The sequence below is a fragment of the Equus caballus genome, chromosome X (genome assembly GCF_041296265.1).
Source record: "Equus caballus isolate H_3958 breed thoroughbred chromosome X, TB-T2T, whole genome shotgun sequence".
NCBI lineage: Eukaryota > Metazoa > Chordata > Mammalia > Perissodactyla > Equidae > Equus > Equus caballus.
In genome coordinates this window covers 1,893,764-1,918,967 of record NC_091715.1, presented here as the reverse complement: position 1 = coordinate 1,918,967, position 25,204 = coordinate 1,893,764, and the positions used below count along the sequence as shown (strand labels likewise).

The window sequence follows — 25,204 nt, the reverse complement described above, 5'->3', positions numbered from 1 at the left end:
TAGTCAGCAAGCTATACATTAGGTCTCCAGAATGCACTCATCTTAGAACTAGAAGTTTGTATCCTTTAACCAACTTCTCCCCACCTCCCCACAATCCAGCCCCTGGAACCCACCATTCTACTCTCTGCTTCTGTGAGTTTGACTACTTCAGATTCCACATAAATGAGATCATACAATATTTGTCCTGTCCTTCTGTGTCTGGCTTATTTCCCTGAGTATAATGTCCTCCAGGTCCCTCTGTGTTGTCACAAATGGCATAATTTCCCTTCTTTTTAAGACTGAATAGCATTCCATTGTATGTACATATCACATTGTCTTTATCCATTCATCCGTCAACACATGCTCCCTGAAGGTGATGGGGGAAGTGATGGAGATGCCCAAGGTAGGAAGAGGGGAGATGCAGTTAAGGAGAACAAATACTCTTATGTTTTGTGTGATGCAGAAGAGCCAAGGGGATGGTGGAGGAGATTATTCAGGAGGAAACAGATATAGTGTGAGATGTGTGCACAAATCCATTCTTCTGAGAGCACACTTGCACACACACATTCACATGCATGCGTGCTCACACGCTCATACACTTACACACAGTTGTCCACACACTCACATTCACATGCTCTCACACTCATACACACTCACCTGTACATACTCACACACCTACACACCCTCAACCACACACACACACACACACACACGCTACTTCTACCTCTCATTAACCTGATCCTCTTTTGTCTCTCTCCCCACCGCTCAACAAACTGTTCATGTCCATGCTTTTGTTCAACACATCTGACATGTTGTATATTTAGCTGTTGGATATTGTCTAGTGGCATTCAATAAGCACATGGTCTGACCACCCCTCCTGTAAGCAGGTTAAAATGCTTACAACGCGTACACCCACGTGATCAGACAGTGTTCGTGTCCACACTTTAGTTCGTAGAATTAACGAGGGGCGTAATTAAGTACTTTCCATGTAAATACCTAGTGTGCTCGCTCTGGGAAGGGAAAGCAATACACAGACACATTTTTTTAAATAATGGATCATTATTTGGTTCTTTCTCCTGTGGGCATTCAATGACTTGCTGTAGAGCACAAATAAAAGCCCAGTAGTATGTGGAAGTCCTATGCAAAGCTGGAAACAGGTGCAAGGGTCAGAGTCTGTGGGAAGGCTGATTTGGAAGCCAATGGGAGGGACTCGAAAGGGTATCCCGGCCACGCTGTCACTGTTTCGCCAAGAAAGATTCATGTCTCTATGATCTCTCAAGCCAGCACTTTTCACTGCATTCAAATGCCAGCTGGGGACCAAAAAGGAAGAGAAGAGGGAGAGTTGGAACAGCCAGTGACCTGTTCGCCCTCTCTCCCTCCCCGTGCAACAGGCTGTGAACAGAGAGAAGTCTTTATGTGCCAGGATTCACTTCTCTGCAGAGACACCGGGCATTTTCCCCGCTGCCTACAGAATGCTTACGATTATGGGGGACCCTTGCTGGGCAGCCCAAAGTGCCCGGAACCCCAGGCCATCCTGTGGCCCTTCTGGTGGTGAGGGAAAGCAGGACAGCTAGCTCCCAAATGGAGTATCCCCGAACTCCCGCCCCTCCATGGTTCTGAATCCAGACAACGAACTTGTCCTACATCTCGCCTGCTTTGCTCCTGTGCAAGGGAGAGAACAGAGGATTTTATTTCAATAAGGAGACCTCATGAGCTGCATTCCATCAAATAGAAAGTCGGGGACTGGACCATAAGAAACAAAAGTAAAAACCCAGAAATTGCGATTACATGCAACCCTTCAAAATGTCGCCATGCTCCGTGCCTGTTGATAACGGATTAAAACAGTCAACACTGATTTTCATCTTCTTGCAATAGTCTCCTATTACATGGCCTATGCAAATGCACAGGAAATGTTGACTATGCTGCTGGCACCACTTTCTCTTTTGCTGGAAGGGAGATTCTAGATAAAAATCTTTATTTTTGCCATTCTTTGCTTTTTCATTCATATTTTTTTTCCTTTGCCTCAGGGTTACAGAGTGGAAAACTCCATGTTCTCTTTTTCTTAACTCTACATTTTCAGGTTGGTGCATTTTATCACTGCATTCTATGCATCATCTATCTACCTATCTATCTATCTATCTGTCTATATATCTATCATCTATTATCTATCATCTATCTATTATCTATCGTCTATCTATTATCAATCATCAATATCCATCTAATTGTATATCTATCTATCATCTATGTTTGTATGTATCTACCTATCATCTATCTATCCACCTATGTATACCTATCTACCTATCATATATTTATAAAATTTATATATTCATATATATATAATTTCCTTCATGTTCATACAACTATGACATTAATTAAATTCCAACTAACAAAAATTACATTCTACAAGCTTGGTGTAGTGGCAAGCTGTGCCACCTGACCCTGGGACCAAGGTACACCCTGTGAGGCTGAGAATCACTTTTCTTTGTTAGACCTTACCTTTCTCCTGGGTAGGACTGGGCAGTCAACCTAGAAATATTAAAGGTGGCTCGTCATCTTGAAATGCATCGGTTCTACGGCTACAGGAGACGTGAACTCTGAACGGAGAGCTGTTGTCCTTTAACATGTAGCCCGGGCATCCGCACACATCACTGTGAGGATAACTGTGTGGTGCTGGCTGCTCAGCACACCCCAAAGGCAAGCTTGCTCTCCCAAGGGCCATATTTTACAAAGAAGATGGCAGCCCTGAGAACATGGTCCTCATAAACCCCTCTTCCTGCACCAGACTTCTGTGGCCATCAGTCCGTCTTGCCACCATGAAAGCCAACCACCGTCTTGTGTAGTGACGGGTGAAGACTGTTTGATCAGAGCTGTCTGACTGTCTTCAAGCAATAGAAATACAAGATAAAGATGACTTTCCCAGCACAGCAAACATAATTGAGCTGTACAGCATGGCTCCTCAAAACCATTGATTGTTCTAACCAATAGATTCCTTTGCATTTGATTTTTTTGTAATGGCCTTTGTCTTTTATTGCCTCTAGCAACTACTGTTAGAATGCAGGAAACTTGCCTCCACTAAGAGGCTATTTGACTTATGAACTCAAGCCAGACCAACATAGCCAAGCTCTCCTATCACCCCCATATCTGTTCTTACCCCTCCTCTTCTCTCCTCATGCTTGTCCAGAAGGAGATCCTTCTCCAAATTATCAATTTTTTTTTATAGCCAATATGAGAGTCTTGTTGGAAAATGTTGACCTTCATGGCTACACTTTTCTGGAGAAATCATTTCTCAGACCCCCAGCACTTGCATATTTTGCTTCTCAGCTGGATTGCCTCATCCCAAAAAGCTAGCTTGCAACCACCACCATCCACCCCACACAGAGGATGTGGCCATGTCAGGCCTTCCAGCCTATGGTCAATTTATCTGAAAGAGTCACCTGCTAAAAGGCATTATTTCGATCAACAACTGTTTAAGAGAACCTGGCACAAAAGCCAAACATATTACTTAATTTTAAGTGGCTGTCTGCTTGTTGGCCCAACCGTCTCTCCTTCATACCAATGCTTCTTTCAAGAGATTCCTCTATTTCCCAGTTTAGAACCCGAGTAGGTGTCTCCAAATAAGTGAGCATCCAGTGTCCACCCATTCCACTACTATGAGAGTCTGTACATAGATACTGCCAACATCAATGCTCACCTACTGCATACCCCAACATGACCAAGAGCTGTACATCAAACAGCAATTCTGCTCCTTCTGGCTTTCCAGACCCAAGGTAAGAGTGTTCTTTGGTCTCAGATTGACCGTAGAGGCATTGATATTTGAAATAAGCAACATAAAAAAGCTCACTGTTTCTCATACATGTTTCCAAAGAAGATATACAGGTGCCCAAGAGGCACATGAAAAGATGTTCAGCATTGCTAATCATCAGGGAAATGCAAATCAAAACTACACTAAGATATCACCTTATACCCGTCAGAATTGCTATAATCACTTAGACAAAAAATAACAAACGTTGTAGAGGATGTGGAGAAAAGTGAACCCTCATACACTGCTGGTGGGAATGCAAATTGGCACAGCTACTATGGAAAGCAGTATGGAGATTTTTCAAAAAATTAAAAATAGAAATATTGGGGCTGGCCCTGTGGCTGAGTGGTTAAGTTCATGTGCTCCGCTGCAGGTGGCCCAGTGTTTCGTTGGTTCGAACCTGGGCGCAGACATGGCACTGCTCATCAAGCCATGCTGAGGCAGCGTCCCACATGCCACAACCAGAAGGACCCACAACGAAGAATATACAACTATGTACCCGGGGGCTTCGGGGAGAAAAAGGAAACAAATAAAATCTTTTAAAAAAAACCCTCTATAAAAATAGAAATATCATATGACCCAGCTATCCCACTACTGGGTCTTTATCCAAAGAACTTGAAATCAATAATTCAAAGAGACTTATGCACCCCTATGTTCATTGCAGCATTGTTCACAACAGCCAAGATGTGGAAGCAACCCAAGTGCCCATCAAATGACAAACAGATAAAGAAGATGTGCTATACATATACAACAGAATACTACTCAGCCAAGAAAAAAGACAAAACCATCCCAATCACAGAAACATGGATGGACCTTGAGGGTATGATGTTAAGTGAAATAAGCCAGACAGTGAAAGACAGACACTGTATGATTCCACTCATATGTGGAAGATAAACAAACACATGGACAAAGAGAACAGAATAGTGATTACCAGAGAAAAAGGGGATGGGGAGTGGGCACATGGGGTGAAGGGGCACATTTACATGGTGACTGACAAGTAATAATGCACTACTGAAATTTCACAATGTTGTAAACTACTATGACCTCAATAAACAAAAAGGCTCACTGTTTTAGAACAGAGGATTGAAGAAGAAACAAATAAAATCAACATAGAGATAGCAGCACTGGGGAAATGAACTGAGTTACAATCCTAATGAAGGGGAAAAGCTAGAACTGTCCAGGAGGACCGTCTAGCTATCCGTAGAAAAGACTTTGGGCTGGAAAATAAAATTCAACCCCTGTATATATTCATTTTGCAGGGTTGTAGTAATAAATGACCACAAATCATGTGACTTATGACAACAGGAACTTACTCTCTCACAATCTGGAGCCCAGGAGTCTGAGATGAAGGGGTCACAGGGCCACACTCCCTCCGGAGGCTCCAGGGGAGGGTCCCTCCTGCCTCTTCCAGCTTCTGGGGCTCCAGGCGTCCCTGGGCTGGGGGCCGCATCCCTCCCGTCTCTGCCTCCGTCCTCACGTGGCTTCTCCTCTGTGTCTGTGTCTTCTCTTCTGTCTCTGATCAGGACACTGTCACTGGATTTGGGGTCACCTTCATCCAGGATGACCTCATCTCAGATCCTTTACTTCACTAGGATCATCTGCAAAGACCCTATTTCCAGATAAGTTTGCATTCACAGGTTCTGGTAGGATTTGGAGATACCTTTTAAGGTGCCACTCTTCAACCTAGGACACCTTAATAATGAATTCACGCTCCAAATTGCCTTAGAAGTCTTAAACAGTATCCACTTAAAAACCAAAATAGTCACTCGCCCTTTCCACATGTTTCTCCTTCTGTATCCTTCCCATTGCTCTCACTACCTCACAAGATGACACCATCATCTGCCTTTGTAAAACTTAATGAGTGACTGACTCCTCCCCCTACTGGATAATAGAACCGCACACTTCTTAAGAATAATTCCATACTTTATTTACCAGAGAATCTATACAATGCCTCGCACATAATAACCACATCTTGTTTGGCAAATTAACATGAATTTATCCAAATCATAAGCCTTTAATTTTTAGAAAGAAAAATAGATATCTATTTTTCTACATCATTTCAGAGTTGTTCTCTAGATATGCATGCCCTTTGCTGTGAAATCATACAGATTTTTTTTTTAATTTCATACATCATTTGCTGAAATGCCCTTTACAATGTAATGGAAGATAGAGCTTAAGGAAATAAAACTCTGTAGAAAATAAATTATCTTCTCTCTTTGTCTTGAGACCCAAAGATCTTACCTTATTAACAACCTCAGAGAGTCTCACAAAGCAAGTCTAGCAGTGAAGACAGCTGAACTCCAGCTTAACGGGAACCCTCGTTAATCAGACAGAAACACCAAGGTCCCGAGCACCACAGCTGGACGTAGTCATCCTGCAGAGAAGACGACCCTCACAGGACACAGGGAAAAAGTGTTTTGACAGGAAATGTATGGCAAAGGTGTGCCACGCGTGGTCACCAGATCTTGCTTCACTTGACCAAAGCAGAGCGCTGTGTGCATGGAGAACACACTCTGTTAGGGTAATGCTGAGCTGCTTTAACGAATGAATCCAAAATCTCAGTGATGCTAACAAATAGCTGTTGTTAAATCCAAAATGGCTGTTTCCGGTTGGCTGGTCACGCTCCTCAAGAGCTGGTTCAGGGACCCTGCATCCTTCCATTTTGTGGCTATGACATTTGTAACCCTTGCCTCCAAGTTCACCAGGATGTGGATATTTAATCAGAGGAGAGAGGATGGAGAAAGTGCATTAGCCTGCTAGGGCTGCCATAACCAAGAACCACAGATATTTATGTTTTACCGTCCCGGAGGCTTGACGTCTGAGATCCACGTGAGGGCAGGGCTGGTTTTTCCTGAGGCCGCTCTCCGTGGCGTGTGGACGTGTCTTCTCCCTGTGTCCTCACGTGGTCGTCCCTCTGTGCGTGTCTGTGTCCTCATCTCCACTTCTCATAAGGACCCCAGTGCTGTTGGATCAGGCCCTGATGACCTCATTTTACTTTAATCACCTCTTTAAAAACACCATCTCCAAATACAGTCAAATTCTGAGGTCCTGGGGTTAGGACTCCAACAATATGGATTTTGGGGGAACACAACTCAGTCAAAAACAGAAGTCATGCTCTTATCTTGCCACCTGGCCCAGAAGAGAAATGTGAGAATTCGATGTGCACTTCGTTGGCAAGCCTTCATTCCCATGGTCCCATCTCGATGCCCAGGTTAGAGGTGAGAGTCTGGCTCACATAGATGCTAGTGCCTTAGCCATTTCTCCACAGTGACTCAACCCAACAGATGAGGAGCATGGACAGACATGGAAGAGTCACGGTGGACAGGTAACCATTTCAGCCCCAACTGCACTTCAGAAGACGCCTTTCTGCCTCCACACCAACACCATTCCGTTCTCTACGTCGGGTCTCCATCACTAGAGAGAGACGCCATAATTGATTCTCTTTCTCAGTTGATCACCTCTTCTTGTAGAAACCATTCCTAAGTAAATATTTCTATATTACACTCATGCCTTTAGATCACCTCCCTAACCAGGACACTGCTCAGATTTGTTATTTATTTTACTGACTTTAATTAGCTGGATGGAGGAGGAAAACAATCCCTCGGTTATTGGCATGATGGTGAAACAGATGAGATCAGATGCCAGATCATCTCTGCCTGGGAGCATAAAGGGACGAGTTGGGGCCCCAAAAGGGAGCACTGGAAAGGAACATTGACTGAACGAGAATCCCTGCAGGATGGAGCTGAAGAGGGGATTCTCCACTCAGCAAAGACTTAGGTAACATATGCAGCACTCAAGACTGGCGTCATCCACTGGAAATAGGAAGAGCATGGTCTTTCACCATCTCACAGTGTAGGTAGAACAGCAGATCCACAAACAGAGAACTGTAGCAAAATGGGGTGAGTATTATGACAAAGGCGTGTGCCAAAGAGATAAGGGGAGACAATATTCCTATACTCTACTATGTTCTGCAGGCAGAGAGCCTAGGAGCTATTTATCGTAAAACGATCCAGGTGTCTTAACAAATAGAGACAAATGGTATTCTCTTTCTCCAGGTAACTCTGATAGGAGAACAACGAATTAAAACAAGGAAGCCCAGACAGTTCAGAGTCAGGGGCCCAGATGACATTCTTGGATCCCATTGTTCCCAGAAACTACAGTGCAATTTGAGCTCTTCTAATTCTTATCTGGGAGGGTGGAGAGGAACATGGTCAGTCACCCGGGAGCCTGGAAGAACAGGATTTACCCGGCCCGAGTGTGCAGATCAACAACCCAGATCTCCAGCCTCCAACAAACCAGCCTCCTCAACTGTGAAATTCAACTCAGTTAGAGTCTGGAGAGAGGGAAGGGAGACCCAAAGGGTTATATGTGCCTTCCGAATGTCTTTTTTAATTTATTTCACCAACTGTGATCAGACAAAGAGGGCTTCTCTCCCCAGGGGTTGTGTCTTCCCAACCCAGGAGTAAAGGGAAGTATTTAGGTTCTTTCCATGACTTGATTAGCTGTGGATGTGGCTCCTCTTTATCAATATAGAGAAAGTAATCACCCCCACTCTATGATGCCATATAACAGCTTCCTTTAAAAGGAGGGAAATGGATAAACAAAGTGCGGTCCATCTATACAATGGAATACTATTCAGCCTTAAAAAGGAAGGAAATTCTGACACATGCTACAATGTGGATGGACCTCGAACACGTTATGCTAAATGAAATAATTGATTCAAAAGGACAAATACTGTATGATCCCACGTATATGAGGTCCCTAGAATGATCAAATTCATAGAGACAGAAGGAAAAATGATGGTTACTAGGGGCTGGAGGAGGCGAGAATGGGAAGATGCTGTGTAATGGGGACAGAGTTTTGGTGTTGCAAGACGACGAAAGTTCTGGAGGTGGATGGTGGTGATGTTTGCACAATAACATGAAGGTACTTAGCACTACTAAACGGCACACTGAAAAACGGTCAGGATGGTAAATTTTGTGTTATGTCTATTTTACCACAATTAAAAATTTTAGGAAGGGACGCTACTTTGGAATGACTGAGGCAAAATGCAAGGCATTCTCTCTGGACAAGCATTTCACATGCCTCTGGCTCCACATATTCACGGATGCCCAACGGCTAGTCTACCTGCCAAATCTTGTTGTGATAGTCTGGCCTCGAGGGAGTTCCTTATTCAGATTAGAAGGTCATTTCTGAATGCCGGTTGCAGTTATATGATTTGTTCTTTGATAAAATAGCCTAAATGTTCTTCTCTGCTCGCTTCCTGCCTCCCCTTAGGAGCAAGGCTGCATTATCCTCTGACACAGTGGGCGGTGCAGAACCACCCTTTCAGACAAGAGGCTCCTAAGATTATTGAAAGGAATCCTTCAGTCGTGAATCAAAGCCCGGACATACAATTCCATACAAAACTTCTCCAACCAGGGCGAGAGTGGTCACAAAAGCAGGCTGTGCCATTCACGAAACTATAGCCACTCTCCAACGCAACGATCCAAGAATAATTTTCCCCAAGAAAGAATCATCGGCTTTATAGTTACACTGAACCACATTTTCCACGCTGCGATGAATATTTTTGACATGATTCACGTGAAAATAACCACCTGCAAATCCAACATTCCAAATGCAGTTCCCTTAGCGACTGGGCATTTTCTTACTGATACAAACCCACCCCTGAACCCCTGACTACTTGTCTTTGAAGAGTATTTGCATGCAAAATGCTGCCACCATAGCAAACACTTAGAAATTTATAGCCCGGAATCTTTTTCATTTGGTCCACATGGATACAACTTTAATAACCTAATTCCATTTAGATCATTGAGTACTTAGAAACAAGAAATTATGGGACTTGGCTTCTTCATCCTGCCAATAACAGCTGTAAACAGTGCTGAACAAAAGATCAACGTATACGTTTTTAAAAAGTGCATCAGCGAATTGGCAAATTAGTAAAGAATACTCAGATTCTGAAGCTGTAAGTGAGGGTGAGAAGTCAGAAGGATGGGCTGGGCACTGCAGAGCCTACGGAATTGAGGTTCAGTTTCCACCGATCCCAGGAGTCTGATACAACATTCCCCCATCCCACACAGAAACAGATCTCCCAGAAAAAAGATCTCCCAGTTGACCCACACAATTGCAGGAAATAATAAGTGCTCATTGTTTCAAGCCACTAACTGGAGGGTGAATTGCTCTGCAGGAAAAGCTAATTGCTACCATTTTGCATCCAAGATAACAGAACATTCATAGTTTATGCCCTGGGTCTTCATGCTACTCAGACTTACAGTCGGTTCTTCTTATCTGCAGATTCCATATTTGCAAATTTGCCTACTGGCCAAGATGTATTTGTAACCCCCAAATCAATACTTAGCACGTTCGTGCTCAATCACAGAAAATTTGAGTTCCCAGCTGAGGATGAAGGAACCGACGCCCTGCTTTCTTGTTTCAGCTCTCCTCCTGTCAGCAGTCTTTTCCTTGGTATAGTTACTGCCACGCTTTTGCATTTTTGTGCTTTTGGGCGGTGATTTTTCTGTTTAAAATGGTCCCCAGGTGTAGTGCTGAAGGGCTGCCTAGTGTTTCTAAGTGCAAGAAGGCTGCCATGTACCTTATAGAGAAATTACGTGTTAGATGAGCTTCCTTCAGGCAAGAGTTACAGCACCCATTGGCTGCGAGCTCAATGTTAATGAACCAACAATATATAATATAACTAACAATATATATTATTATTAACAATATATAATATTTAATATAATATATATTCAATGTCCTTAAACATAAACACACATAAAACCAGGTTATGTGTTGATGGGTTGATGAACATGTGGTGACCAGAAGCTCTCAGGAAACTTACCCTGTCCATCCCCTAGGAACACGGTTTATTACGCACCAATTTAGTGTTGGCAGCAACTGAACAGAACTTAATGGTGGATAATGAGAATCAACTGTACCTGGTTCGTCCCAGTCAGATGGTTGGATTGCATCTCTTGGCCCCTTGGAGTCAGCATGGGCATGAGACTAGTTCATTCAAAGAGGTAGGAGCAAAGAGACGTGTCAATTCCGGGGCAGCTTTAAGGGATAATTGTCATTGGCCACATCCCTTCTTCCCATCTGCCACAGAAAACAGCTGTTCCCTGCAAGGTGACAGTTCCTCATTTGATCTGCATGATAAGAACAGAAAAACATCTCTCTGCTGAACATGGCACCTCAAGTCAGCTGTCACACAGGTGCGACACCCCAAACCTGCATTACCCGTGCAGTCTGAGAAACGCAAGCCAGCAATTCAGGTTAAAGCAGTTTTAGACTGATAATGTCTCCAGTTTTAAAGAAATATGAAACATGCATGCTTAATAAACCTAATTAACTTATCAAATCTAAAGTTAATTATATTTACCTTCTGAAAATAGAGGAATCTTGAATTCAGAAAATGAAAACTCCATTCTTGATTTTCACACTTCTCTCATGCTTCTTTTGTTATATATTTGGGTTGATTTAGTTTTTGAAGCCCCAACAGACATGATTCTCATGGTCGTATATAACCTGGTAGAAACAAAATCACATAACTTATCAAGAGGAACCCATAACATTCCGAAACCCCCAAATCTTTCCAATGGACAAACTGCCCAAAATAGGAACAGGTGCCCCAAAAGAAGGAAGCAAAATTGTATCCACAAAGAATGCGTCCATTGGAATTTTGAGATGTAGAATGTGTATGTTTTATATGTTTAAGAAATAGAAGAATTGATACACGTAAGAACAAGATTGTATATGAAATTAGAGAAAAGAACCAGCCCAAACGTGTAGAAATGGAAAATACAATCCTTTTAGTTTAAAACTCACTGGACTGACTTAATAGTTGATTGGACAAATTAGAAGGTTGAACAAGAGAAAAAATATATCAACAATCTAATTAAATTACCCAAAATATAGGACAAGGAGAGAGAAAAGCAGAAAGTATGGAAGAAAGAGTTCTGAAATATGGAGGGTAGAATCAGGTCTCATATACATCTCACCAGGTTCCCTAAAGAGAGGAGAAGGAGAGGATGGATCTCTCCTGCTGGAGAGAGAATGGTGAGAACTTCCTAGAACCACCACAGGTGGAGTCCACAGATTCAGGACGCTCAACGAATCCTGTGCCTAGTCTATAAAAAGGAACTCATAACTCATCCCGTCAAAGTAAAACCACAGGACTCCAAAAGCAAAGAACAAATATGCAAGAAGCCAGAGAGAAAACAGAGACTTCCTTCAACTTGATGCTGCTTCAACTTTCAGTTAGAACAGAAACAGCCAGGACCTGGACGGCTGTGGAACGATGTGTTTAATAGCTAAGATAAAGTTTTGGTCAAGTTGGAATTGTACAGCCAGAGAAAACGTTCTTCAAGGGAGTGAAATTACAATATTTTGGGAGGAGAATGTCAATGGCTGTTACCTCGTGGAGCTGGTGGTAATGTTGCATGGCAGCACGGCTACCCAAAAGAATTATTGGAGGGGCTGCTGATTGCTTTGGTCTTGGAATTTTTTAAAAATGACTATTCCACGGCTATTCTTTCTGGCAATTGCTATTAGAGGGGATGACAACTGACTTCTCTAACGGGCTGTTTGATTTATGAATTTGCATCAGACTGGCTAAACCACGCTCTTCCACAATCTTGCCATAGGTGCTTCCTCCTCCCACTCCCTCACTTGAGTGAACTCTGGTCCTGAAGTGTGCCCCCCACCAAATTAACAGTTTTATTGAGTAACGGACATGCTGAATGATGCATTTTACATTGAAGGAAAGGGGTCAGCCTGGTGGTGTAGTGGTTGACTTTGCATGTTCCGCTTCAGTGGCCCAGGGTTCACGGGTTCCAATCCCGGGTGCAGATCTACACACGGCTCATCAAGCCATGCTGTGGCGGCATCCCACATACAAAATAGAGGAAGATTGGCACAGATGTTAGCTCAGGGACAATCTCCCTCACCAAATATATATATATATATATATATACATATTTTACTCACTTAAAAGTAACAATAACAAATCCAATACAACATTGTTCACAAACAATGCAAAAAAATAAAAAATAAATAAATTGAAGGAAAGTGACCCTCGATAATGAGTAAAGAAAGCACTAAATATCCAGAGACTATAACTTGGATAAATAAATGACCTTCAGAATCATGTCTGCTGGGGCCTCAAAAACAAAATCAAACCAGAATACAGAACAAAAATATTGTGAAAATCAGGAATGGATGTTTGCATTTACTGAATTCCAAGATCCCTCTATTTTCTATTTTCAGAAGGTAAATATGATTACCTTTGGATCTCATAATAAGTTAATTAAGTATATAAAGGATTCAGGCTTACATTTCTTTAAAAAATTAAAATATAGTGTCTGACTATCACATTATTAGATATAAACAAAACACACTTAGAATAAATAATTAAACTAAAAGCAGGCCAAAACAGAGAGAGAGACAGAGAGAGATGGAAAGGCAAGACAAATACAAATAAAATAATTAACTATAGAAATAAATCCAGATAATGGTAGGATTGAGTATCCACTCTCAGGCACTGTTGTTGGAAATGCAAGATATTCCAAACTTTGGCAAGCCAGTTGAAAAAATCTATCAAAATTGAATAGCCTTCTTCCTGGCATTTTCACTTCTGAATATTTGCTTCCACGCACTCACTGAGGAAAAACAGTGGTGCCAGAATGTTCGCTGCAACATCGCCTATAATGGGAGAAAGATAAAAACTCAAGAAGCAGCCTTGAATATCCAGCAGCAAAGATAAGATATTTAAAAACTACACACACACACTCTTTCCTGACCAAGAGTAAACTCTAAATAAATATTTGCTAACCAGTTAGATAAATTATTCCCAGATTTCCAGCTCTGCCATGGGGCATGCCATGGTCTGGACAGACCCACATGGAGGAATCCCATTCTACAGCATTCCTGGTTCCCAACGTACCTATAAGATCTCCCAGAGATGCACCAGGGGAACTTTACATCCACATTCCATTCTACACCATGACAAGGTTTTTAAAATTTTCTTACAACAGAGATCAGTATATGAAACAATACTAGTCACCCACAATCTCATAACTGAGTGACATCTCGATTAAGATGATGCTTAGGCATCTTTGCTGATCCCAGATAACATTTAAAACTGAATGTCCCCCTTGAAGACAGTCTCTCCTGCCACGGCCCCCAGCTCGGTGAGCTCCACCTTCCTCCATTGCTCAAGCGGAATCTCTGTGGTCACACTCTAACTCCATCCCTTCAGTTCCTACCTTTCGTTCAACATCAGTTCCTGTTTGTTCTCCCCCCTAAATCGCTCTCGTGCTGAGCTGCTTCTCTCCACCACCTCCCAGGCAGCCCAGGGTATGCCCCCGCTTCCTTGCTTGCCCTGTTCATCCCTTCTCCACTCAGCGTGGTCTTAAAATGCCAGCTCTCCTTCTCTCCCTCCAACGACTCGCATGATCCATACATCCGTGCAGAATCTGACCCGTGCCTCCAGCTCTCATCACACATTTACTACTTCACCTCTCTCAACAGCAGCCACTTTGGTCTTCCTGCAACTCCTCAATGTCCCAGCTCCTTCTCTCTCAGTCTTTTTGATATTTAGTCTCCAGGTCTTGAACTCTCCTCCCGAAGGCGCATCCTACTCATCCTCAGAACTCTCCTTCCATATCATTTCCTCGGGACAGGTGGCATGACTGTCTCCATTAGCTTGACTTTACTCTGTCACGGGCTGTCCTACACCTGAAGTTTTCCTTGCCATCATTTATCACAATTGTCGTTAATTATTAGTCAGTTTTCTGTTCAAAGTCTGTCTCCCTGGTAGCCAATAAGCAGTAAGAGTAAAGGGATCAAGTGCTTTCTCTTCACGTTTACATCCCAGGGCTTTGCACAGGATTGAGCACATAGTATATGTTAAATAAATATCTGGTGACTCCTTGATAGAATCAACGAATCAAGAACCAATGAATGGATTGAGGGAGACTGACCAGCCATTTTCTCCATACCAATGACATAGCGACACTGCACAGCATTTAGCAACCTCCTTTGCCTGGGTCTCTGTCCATCTCCCTCTGAAAGTCGTGGTGAGCTCACACCCTTTGCTCACCAAGATCGACTCCACATGCAGCCACACAGGCAGCTTTGCTGGCCATCACTACAGTTCACTCATAATTAAGCTGCAGTTTGAGAACAAGCTTCAGCCAGTCCTTCTTGGGAACAGTCTGTGCTCCCGTTGATAATGACCTCTCCTCTTCAGTCCACTGGGAGAGAGCTCCCCGGCATCACGATGCTCCAGTTCTGTGATTTCCCATCCCATAGGAGAGGTAACGAGTGATGCCAGGGAGCAGAGGGTTCCAAGCTTTTATTACAGGAGCATTCATCTTAGCTCTATTGGCCAGTAGAACATTTATATTACTACAGTCTTCAGAAAGCTCTGGGCTACAGACTGGAGAAGCTTAGAGGAATCCACAGGGAAACCTTATTTAGAAATATATTCCCAAGTCCCCATCTAACTCCAAACTTTCAAGGCTCGACATTAAGAAACCTTCTTCCACCAAGCCACTCGCAACCACTCTTCTCAATCATTAGCAGACCCACTATCGCGTGTGACTTCACTACATAAAGACACCTGACTTTCTTCATAAGAATGTCTGAAAAGCAATTACAACTTTCAAAGCAGACCTTACGTGCAGACAAAAGTCTGCACTGCTCAGAGCTATGCCAAATCCATTGAGAAAGCTTTTGCTGACCATTCAGTTGCTTCTTGTTGTTTTAATAATGGGGTCTCTTGAAATGCTTGCCATGAGTTTACAGACAGATGTAAAAAAAAAAAATGCTGACACCTGACTTGCTCCAAGTGCCTAACGTGTGACGTTTCTACCGTAAAAACGTACCAAAGAATACTGAACTGGGACTTACCAGAAAATACAGTGGACTTAAAATTTCAAATATTTTTTCAATATACAAAGGAATAGGCAAATTTGTCTAAATGAAATCTGAGGCAAATTTGTATAAATGAAATTCATTTGCATAAATGAAATACCTAAACCATTTTAAAAATGCATTACATTTAAAAGTATCTTGCTTTCCGCAAATTAAAAGAAAACTTGCCTCTTCTGCAGATTTCCATCCTGGTCTCACCCACTGGTCCAGACCCTGTCATCACCCCCATTACTATAGAGTCTGGGCGATGGATCCATTCCCACTCTTGGGTGCTAACCCCTAATGGGAAGTCATAACCCCCAATGGGATGGTATGAGGAAGTGGGGTCTTTGGGAGGTGATAAGGGTTAGAGGAGGTCATGACGGTGGAGCCCCCACGATGGGATTAGTACCCTTATAAGAAGAGGAAGAGACCAGAGCTCTCTCGGTCTCTCCACCACGTGAGGTCACAGCAAGAAGACAGTCATCTATGAAGCAAGATGACAGCTCTCCCCAGACACAGAACCTGCTGGCACCTTGATCCTGGACATCCAGCTTCCAGAACTGTGAGAAATGTCTGTTGTTTAAGCCCCCCCAGTCTAGAGTCTTTTGTCATGGCAGCCTGAGCTGACTAACAGAGAGGTGTGCGCGCCCTTGCTGGGGCTTCTGAGAAATACTTGCTTTCCTTCATAGCTGATACAGGTCATAAGGAGCGAGCTCTCTCCTTCTCCCTTTCTTCCTGCCTTGAGTGTTCCTGAGCTAGAGCAGCCCACCTGTGACCCTGAGAACAAGGCCAAGGGGGACGCAAAGACATCACCCTAGACCCCGTTAGGTTTCTGCACACATAAGAGCAAACTTTTACCTCCACGTCTCCTGATGAGTAAAGAAAATACCTGGAAAATTTTTTAAGTGCATTGCTATTCTTAAGCTACTGCAAGTCAAATGTTTCTGTTATTTGCAACCAAAAGCATCTTCTGTTAAAAAGCTATCTATGTGTGTGTGCGGGCGCGTGTGTTTTCCTTGCAAAACGGGAGAAAGCATTTTAGGTGTGATTGTAAGCCAATGCGTATTCAGTTAAGTTTTGAAGCAAAACTTTTTCACATCACTGTAGGGTTATGCCTTTTCACAAATTTGTGAGGGAATCTGCATTTTAATTTTTACTGCAAAAAGTTCTGTCGCTTAAAAAACGTTAAAAGTTTAGACCATTCCCTTACACCATGCACAAAAATCAACTCAAAATAGATTAAAGACTTGAATCTAAGACCCGAAACCATGAAAATTCTAGAAGAAAACATAGGCAGTACGCTCTTTGATATCCGTCTGAGCAGCATATTTTCAAGTCCCATGTCTGACCGGGCAAGGGAAACAAAAGGAAAAATGAACAAATGGGACTACATCAAACTAAAAAGCTTCTGCATGGCAAAGGAAATCATCAAGAAAACGAAAAGACAACCTAACAATTGGGAGAAGATATTTGCAAATCACATATCAGATAAGGGGTTAATATCCAAAATACACAAAGAACTCATACAGCTCAACAACAAAAAAACCAACAATCCAATTAGAAAATGGGCAAAAGATCTGAACAGAGATTTCTCCAAAGAAGATATACGGATGGCCAACAGGCACATGAAAAGATGCTCAACATCATTAGCTATCAGGGAAAGGCAAATCAAAACTACAATGAGGTATCACCTCACTCTGGTCAGAATGGCTATAATTAACAAGACAGGAAACAACAAATGTTGGAGAGGGTGTGGAGAGAAGGGAACCCTTGTACACTGCTGATGGGAGTGTAAACTGGTTCAGCCACTATGGAAAGCAGTATGGAGTATCCTCAGAAAATTAAGGATAGATCTACCACATGATCCAGCTATCCCACTGCTGGGTATTTATCCAAAGAACTTGAAAACACAAAGGCATAAAGATACATGCACCCCTATGTTCATGGCAGCATTATACACAATAGCCAAGACATGGAAGCAACCTAGGTGCCCATCAAGGGACCAATGGATAGAGAAGATGTGGTATTTACACACGATGGACTACTACTCAGCCATAAGAAATGATGAAATCCAGCCATTTGTGACAACATGGATGGACCCTGAGGGTATTATGCTGAGTGAAATAAGTCGGAGGGAGAAAGTCAAATACTGTATGATCTCAATCATAAGTAGAAGATAAAAACAACAACAAACAAACACATAGCATTGGAGATTGGACTGGTGGTTACCACAGGGAAAGGGGGGAGGGAAAAAGGGGTGATCAGGCTCCCATGTGAGGGGATGGACTATAATTAGTTTTCGGGTGGTGAACATGATGTAATCTGCACAGAATTCAAAATATATTATAATGTAGGTCCGAAAATAAACAAATAAATGAAAAACATGTTAAAAGTATGTGCAAAATGTAAATTTCACAGTAATATGGAAACAAAGAGAAAAAGACATTACAGGAACTTGAAATATTAAATAATGAGGTAAGCTTGTGGTATTTTGCAAAATATGTGATTTCTCTGAATTCCTTAGGAAAATATGGTATTAACCTCATATTTCATTTGTTCAAACTAATGAAAATATCTAGTGACTTAATTATGTAGATTTGCATTCCCTGAAGTTCTCAAAGCAATAGTATTGTGTTTAGTAGTAATATAGCGCAGTTATATAATTAATATAATAAATAATATATAGTTAGATAACTGTTACAGTTGTATATAGATGAACGCAATACAATATGTAATATATGTATACATTGTACATAGTATATATATCCATGTATAGATATATATGTGTATAATTCATAACAATATGTACTTAACGTAACAAACAGACTTAAAGAAAAGTTCAAAACTTCACAACAGGGAGTAGAGTAACCCGCAGTTGTCAAACAAATATAAAGGATCCACTTCGGTGACAAGTTGTCTAAGGGTGGATGCAGAAATTTCCCAAATTCTGTACGTGAAAGAGCATCACCAGAATCCACAGAGCATACTCATGTAGAGCTTTTATTTATTCATTTATTTACTTATTTACATATTTATTTATTTATTTATTTTTGAGGTAAAATACACAGAACATACAATTTACAGTCAACCTTTTTTTTCTTTCTTTTTTTTTGAGGAAGATTAGTCCTGAGCTAACATCTGCTGCCAGTCCTCCTCTTTTTGCTGAGGAAGACTGGCCCTGAGCTAAAACCCATGCCCATCTTCCTCTACTTTATATGTGGGATGCCTACCACAGCATGGCTTGACAAGTGGTGCCATGTCCGCACGCGGGATCTGAACCGACAAACCCCGGGCACCCGAAGCGGAACTTGCAAACTTAACCGCTGCGCCACCGGGCAGGCCCCTGCAGTCCACCTTTTTTAAGTGCACCGTTCAGCGGCATTAAGCGCCTTCACATTGTTGTGCACCCATCGCCACCATGCAGACACAGAACTTGTTCATCTTCCCCAACCGAAACTCTGTCCCTATCAAACAACAACTCCCCATTCTCTCCTCCCCCTAACCCCTGGCACCTCCCATTCTACTTTCTGTCTCTGTGAATGTGACTACTCTAGGGACCACATACAAATAGAATCACACAATACTTGTCTTCTGGGGGAAGGCTTATTTCACTCAGCGTAATGTCCTCAAGGTCCATCCATGTTGTATGGTGTGTCAGAATTTCCTTCCTTTTTAAGGCTGAATAATATCCCATTCGCGGTACATAACGCATACCATTTATCCATGCATCTGTTGATGGACACTTGGGTTGCTTTCACCTCTTGACGACTGTGAAGAATGCAAATATCTCTTTGAGATCCTGCTTTCACTCTTTTGGGCATATACCCAGAAGTGGAATTGCTGGATCGTATAGAGATTCTATGTTAGATACTTGGAAAAACCATACTGTGTTCCACGGCAACTGCGCCATTTTACATTGCCACCAGCAATGCACAAGGGCTCCAAATTCTCCACATCCTCACCAACACTTGTTATTTGCTGTCTTTTTGATAACACCCATCCTGGTGGATGTGAAATGACAGAGCTTGTATTTAAAAGCAAAGGATATAGTGCAGCAAGAAACAAAGAGAGAGAGCATGTGCAGGCCGGCACTGGAGTCCAGAAACATTCCTTGCACAAGTCCCCCAGCCTTCTTATTTATACAGGAGCTGAACCATCAAGATCTATGTGAAGAATCTTGGCTTTTTCAGGAGAGCTCAAAGCAGATGTTGCTACATTGTGGACAGGCAGTCAAGCCAGACTGACTTCACAACTGGTTAGGCCAGTCACAAACCATCAGTATAGAAAGAGACACTGCAATGTTTCTGGGTTGTTTCAGACATTAAACAGCACACCATAAATCCCACTGTCCTTATCTTGGCCATGGATCAAAGACCAGACCTCCAGGAGTCCCCAGGGATAGATAGAGGTCATCCTGTCCAGCTGTAAATCAACTCTCTCTTCCACAGCGGGTCACTCAGCCCTTTGAAAATCAATAAGGTTGATCAAGCACAGAGTCCATAAAAATTACTTTCTCTCCTCCATCAACCCCAAAATATGTTTTGAAGGACATACAGTGAGCATCAACTATAGTTTCAAAACCACTATTCCGAGCTGCATTTATTATATCACCAAATAATTCATGTTGCATTGAAAGTCAAATGCTAGTAGCAAATGATTGCCGATTAAGGTTCCTACATGCCTAATAACTATGTGAGTGCACCTACATTTTATATTTCCATAAAAGCACATATTAAATCAATATAACGAGCTAGTAATTGCCTGCATTTTATTGATAGGATAAAATTGGCTTATACCCCATTTAGAGTTGAACTAAGAATTGATTGCGTCCTAGAAGCTTAGGTTAATACATTCCCCAAACCAGTACTATGAAGGAACCAGTTAATATGCCTTTACCTCTAAAATGGCATGTGTTCCCAAATTCCAACTGTGTTGAAAGCTTGCATCTGTTTGTTTTGTGCTTCTGATCTGGAGTATTAGTTGCCTGGGGCTGCGGTAATCAATGACCACAAACAGGGTGGCATGAACAGCAGAAGTTTATGCTCTCCCAGTCCTGGAGACAAGAAGTCTGAGATCAGGTGTCAGTAGAACTGCGCTCCCTCCAGAGGCTCTAAGGGAGGGTCCTTCCTGCCTCTTCCAGCTTCTGGGGGCTCCAGGCGTCCCTTGGCTTGTGGACACATCACTCCCATCTCTGCCTCCGTCGTCACATGGCTTCTTCTGTGTATGTCTCTGTGTTTAAAGCTGCCTCTCTTTTCTCTTATAAAAACACCAGTCATTGGATTCAAGACCCGCCCCAAATCCTGGACGGACATGTCTCAAGATCCTTAACTAATGACACCTACAAAGATTTTACTTCCAAATAAGGTTGCATGCTGAGAATTCAGACTGGACACAAAGTTTGGAAGGAAACCTATTCAACCCACATCATTGGGATTGCAAAATGGACTCAAACTGACCTCACTGTACTACCCATTTCATACATGATAAACGTACTACCATTTCATACATGCTCCCCATTGAACACCAGTGTTTTAGGGAAAGGAGCAACCAGCCCTCAGTACTCAGAAATATTCTGCTAAACCCATCCAGTTAAGGGATCTCTTACTGTAAACAGAGAGGGAAGTGCGTGGATAGTGTATTCCGGACCACTGAATTTTACTTGGGATTGACAGCCACGCCCTGTCATCCAAAGCAGCACCCTCCTTCTCCTTCTCAGTAATGAGTATCTGTAAATGGCAATTCAATTCCATAGCCAGACAAAAAACTTTTCAAATAGGGAAATCACAACTGCAAGTTCAGCAATCTGTACGGTTGCCAGATAAAATACAGAATTCCCAGTGAATTTGAATTTCAGATAAACAACAAATAATTTTTTTAAATAAACATATGCCCCAAAATATTGCATCCAATATACCTATACTAAAGAATTGTCTGCTGTTTGTCTGAAATGCAAATTTACTAGGAATTTTGTTTGCTGAAAGTGGCATTTCTAAGTGGGTAGCGTGTTCCTTTTACCATACAGTTCTGAAAACGTGCGTCTTTGGGACTTCCACCATCTCCATCTGCTCCAGGAGAGGGAAATCAAGGCACTCTCACTGTATCTAAGAAGAGGTGAACGCACCTGACTTTTGATTCTTCTGGATACCGCTACTGCATCCATCCCTCATTGTCAGAATCCGCAAAAAGGTGCCTGGAGAAATCTCCAGAGAACTAAGATTTCCTGAGATTCTGCACGTGCCATGCAAATGGTGGGCATTACCGCGTGGGTTATTTCATTTCATCCTCACAATAACCCTCCAAGGATAAGAAGCAAAAACTGCCTTGCTCACATGCACACTGCTGTCCATACCCCGAAGTATACCTGTGGCACCAAATTCTGCCACACTCTCCCCAGAGAAAAGTAAGATCAAAGAAGGGAGGGCGTCTCTGCCTGGAAAGGAAAACCTGCACCTTTTTCTTTTCCAATTGGTCTTAAATTTTAAGTACATTTTTTAAAAGGAAATATTATTTTTTTAAAAAACTTATAGTTAAAAAAAAATCATTCCCCCGTCCCAAACCTTCCCCCTGCCACTCTCTAATCACTTTCACCCCTTTAAATGTTTGTTTTCGTATTTACAATCCATTCCTAGATAATATGCTAATATTACAATTTCAAGATTTACCATTTTTCCACCTTATGGTTATTGAAGAATTGGTCTCTTGGCTGCCTCTCTAACAATACATGAGTGTGCTTTCTCTCCCAGAAAGCTATTTATAGGTTTAGATCACAATTTTTGGTTTAAGGAATCATCACTGTTTCCTCGGTCATATAAATACTATTTACAGATGACCCAGCGGCTACGATGATTATGTCTTCTTTCTTTTCTTTTTCCTGGAGTTATTAATTGCCTTCTTTTAAGATATAATTTACTTAGTGTCTAAAACTCTTTAATTCTAAATGTTCCAAAAGGTCTGGCATGTGCCTTTCAATTAATCAGTTCCTCTAACTCCTAAACCCTCTGTTTACTTGTCCCCCTCTTTCTTCCTGGACCCATCCCTCTAGCATCTCTCCACCCCCACCTCCTATATGGCCTGATTGCCTGCTGAGCGTGGCACACAGCTGTCACCCTGACCACTCCCTTTGTCTTTCTCCTATGTTGAATTTCCCAATTTCTTGCTTCTACATCTCCAACAAAAGGTTTGCTTCTCTTTTGTTGATACACTCCATCCTTCTCCTGAAGAACATCTTGCAGTAGCTTTTAAGAAAGAGTATATGCATTGTGTTCCCGTTTCCTAGAGTAAAACCACGGTTGTAATTATACGGTTCTAGCCACCTTATTGTTATATAGATAGAGAAATCATCGCTCTAATAACTTAAATGGCCTGTTACTAAGAAATGGAGCTGGAACTGGAACCCTAATCTGCTACTGATTCTATAGTCTTCACTGCTGAAAGGGCCCTCAAAATTGCTTGACGAGCACAGGAGAGCAGCTGTGAAGGGGGCGTCTGATGCTGTTAATGCCTCTCCAATTCTTCTCCTGTCAGTGTACGGCTCTCTCCCAATGGTTCCCGTATCTTTCTGTAGTCTGCATATTTCTGTCCCTGCGTTAAACCGCACTGTCCTATATTCCGATCCCTCTCACGGGGCACTCGCTTCTAAGAAAACCGATGTCTTGCATTTTTAAGTAGCCTTCCCTGAAACAATGCCTCAACCCAAAATAGCAGCTCTAATTTAGGGAGTTCTGGAATCTGCCAGATGCCGGTGGGGAGAGATCACTATTGATAAGAGTGGCTCTCCATTAACCACCTTCTCAACCTACAAGTAGACGACGCTCTTCAACTGGTCCTTTCTTTATTACCGGTGTCAGACCGGGAACGTGAGCTTTGCAGCAGATTCCTCTCTTTGGCATTTCAATAAATTGATGGTAAGATGGGTTGGTGATGTCATTGTTCCTAACAGCCCTCAACACAAAAATTAAATAGTGCTGACAACGTTACTCTCCAAATTTCCATTAACTACTGCTTAATTCGAACCTGCAGCAAAACCCCTACTGAGATGAACCCGGGCCTCATGAAGATGGGAGAGTCTCTATAATCAGCAGCCTCTGCACACAGAATATCAAATCAGTGATTACAAAATAACAGAGCTTTCAGATTTAAGGGGAACACTCTGGGTAAGCATCCAGACCTTAGAAGGTCCTTAATAATTCATTGCGAGAGCAGTTGTGGAAATGGGGCCATTTGCATCGCCAGCCAGCCTTTATAATTCGGGCTTCTAAGCAGGCACATGTTCCACATCTCTCCCTGCATGCATAGGGCCTGGTTCTCCTGTCATTCACAGCCCTCAAATTCCCCTTTGAGTGTAATTTAAATAACAGAGTTGTATACTTCTTTTCTGTCATGGAAATTATCATTGTCATCTTGATGATCCTACCCATCTTATGGTATCCCAAAAGAAACAGGGGGTGCAGTGTTGGGGGTAAGGGGGTGATAGTTTTAAAAGAATAAAAGGCATCTCACTTATGCAGCTCCATGTTCCAGGATGAGAAGGTATAACGGCATTCAGCATTAATATATTCACTTAATCAGATCATGTATTTTCAGGAGCTATTTTAATACTGAGTGGAATTCTCTCAGGAGGATTTTAATTAGCACCCTCCCATTTCCATTCTCACCTTCTTGTTCCACTACCTTTCCAGGACATATTTGGTGCCAGGTATAAATCAATACAGATACAGATATAAATGTAGACATAGATATAGTTACAGATATGGAAATAGATATCGATGCCGATATAGACACAGATTAGATGTAGGTGTAAATGTAAAGATGATGTAGATATCCAAGTATTATCGCATCTGAAGACTTCTCTGACCATCCCAACACTTCCTCCTCTCTCAATCTTTGATGAACTATATTCCAGATATACCTGAGCACTTTTAGTCATCTGTGAAAAATTCAACATACCCTAAAAGACTCAAGCTAAGGAAAATGTCCCGTCTCTCATGCATGGCTGGTGAGTGCCAGCAATTCCACTGCTAGAGAGACACCCAACAGTAACAGGCGTCTTTTCCACATAAAGACATGTGCACAAAAGTATTTGCCGAATCACTAATCATTATAGCCAAGAACTAAAGATAACCAAATGCTCATCAACAGAGAGGGGGTAAATACAGTAATCTATTTTCATACTCAGAAGTATTTCAAGGCAGTGAAAAGACAAGAACTACTGGATGAACCTAGAATTACTGGGAAAAGGACATGGATAAATCTCATGGAGTTACATTGAACCAGGTACCAACACTACATACTGTATGGCTCCTTTCATATGAAGTTGAAGGGCCAGCAAAACTAGTCCATGCTGTGGGGGCTGGAATAGTCATTAGTTCAGCAATTGTGGGATTGCATGGCAGAGGACACTGGACAGATTTCTGGGTTGATGAAAACGTGCTCTATCTGAATCTGGGTGATATTTACAGAAGGGCGTATATGGAAAATTCCACCTAGATGTACACTCAGGATTCCTGCGTT

At 42.2% G+C, this 25,204-nt stretch overlaps 1 long non-coding RNA gene across 2 annotated transcripts in view; it reads right to left on the bottom strand.

Moving 5' to 3' along the window:
• Positions 1–5,683: 5,683 nt before the first annotated feature.
• Positions 5,684–25,204, bottom strand: part of LOC102148167 (uncharacterized) — a 49,883-nt gene continuing 30,362 nt past the window's right edge. Inside the window, exons 1-4 of one of the 2 annotated variants that reach the window (XR_002805454.2) lie at positions 20,591–20,747; positions 11,157–11,302; positions 10,714–10,923; positions 5,684–7,257 (exon numbers count right to left, since the gene is read on the bottom strand). This is a non-coding gene — a long non-coding RNA (uncharacterized lncRNA). Of the gene's footprint in view, positions 7,258–10,713; positions 10,924–11,156; positions 11,303–20,590; positions 20,748–25,204 lie in introns of those variants that run through there. The other variant, XR_011434891.1, reaches the window with a different exon arrangement.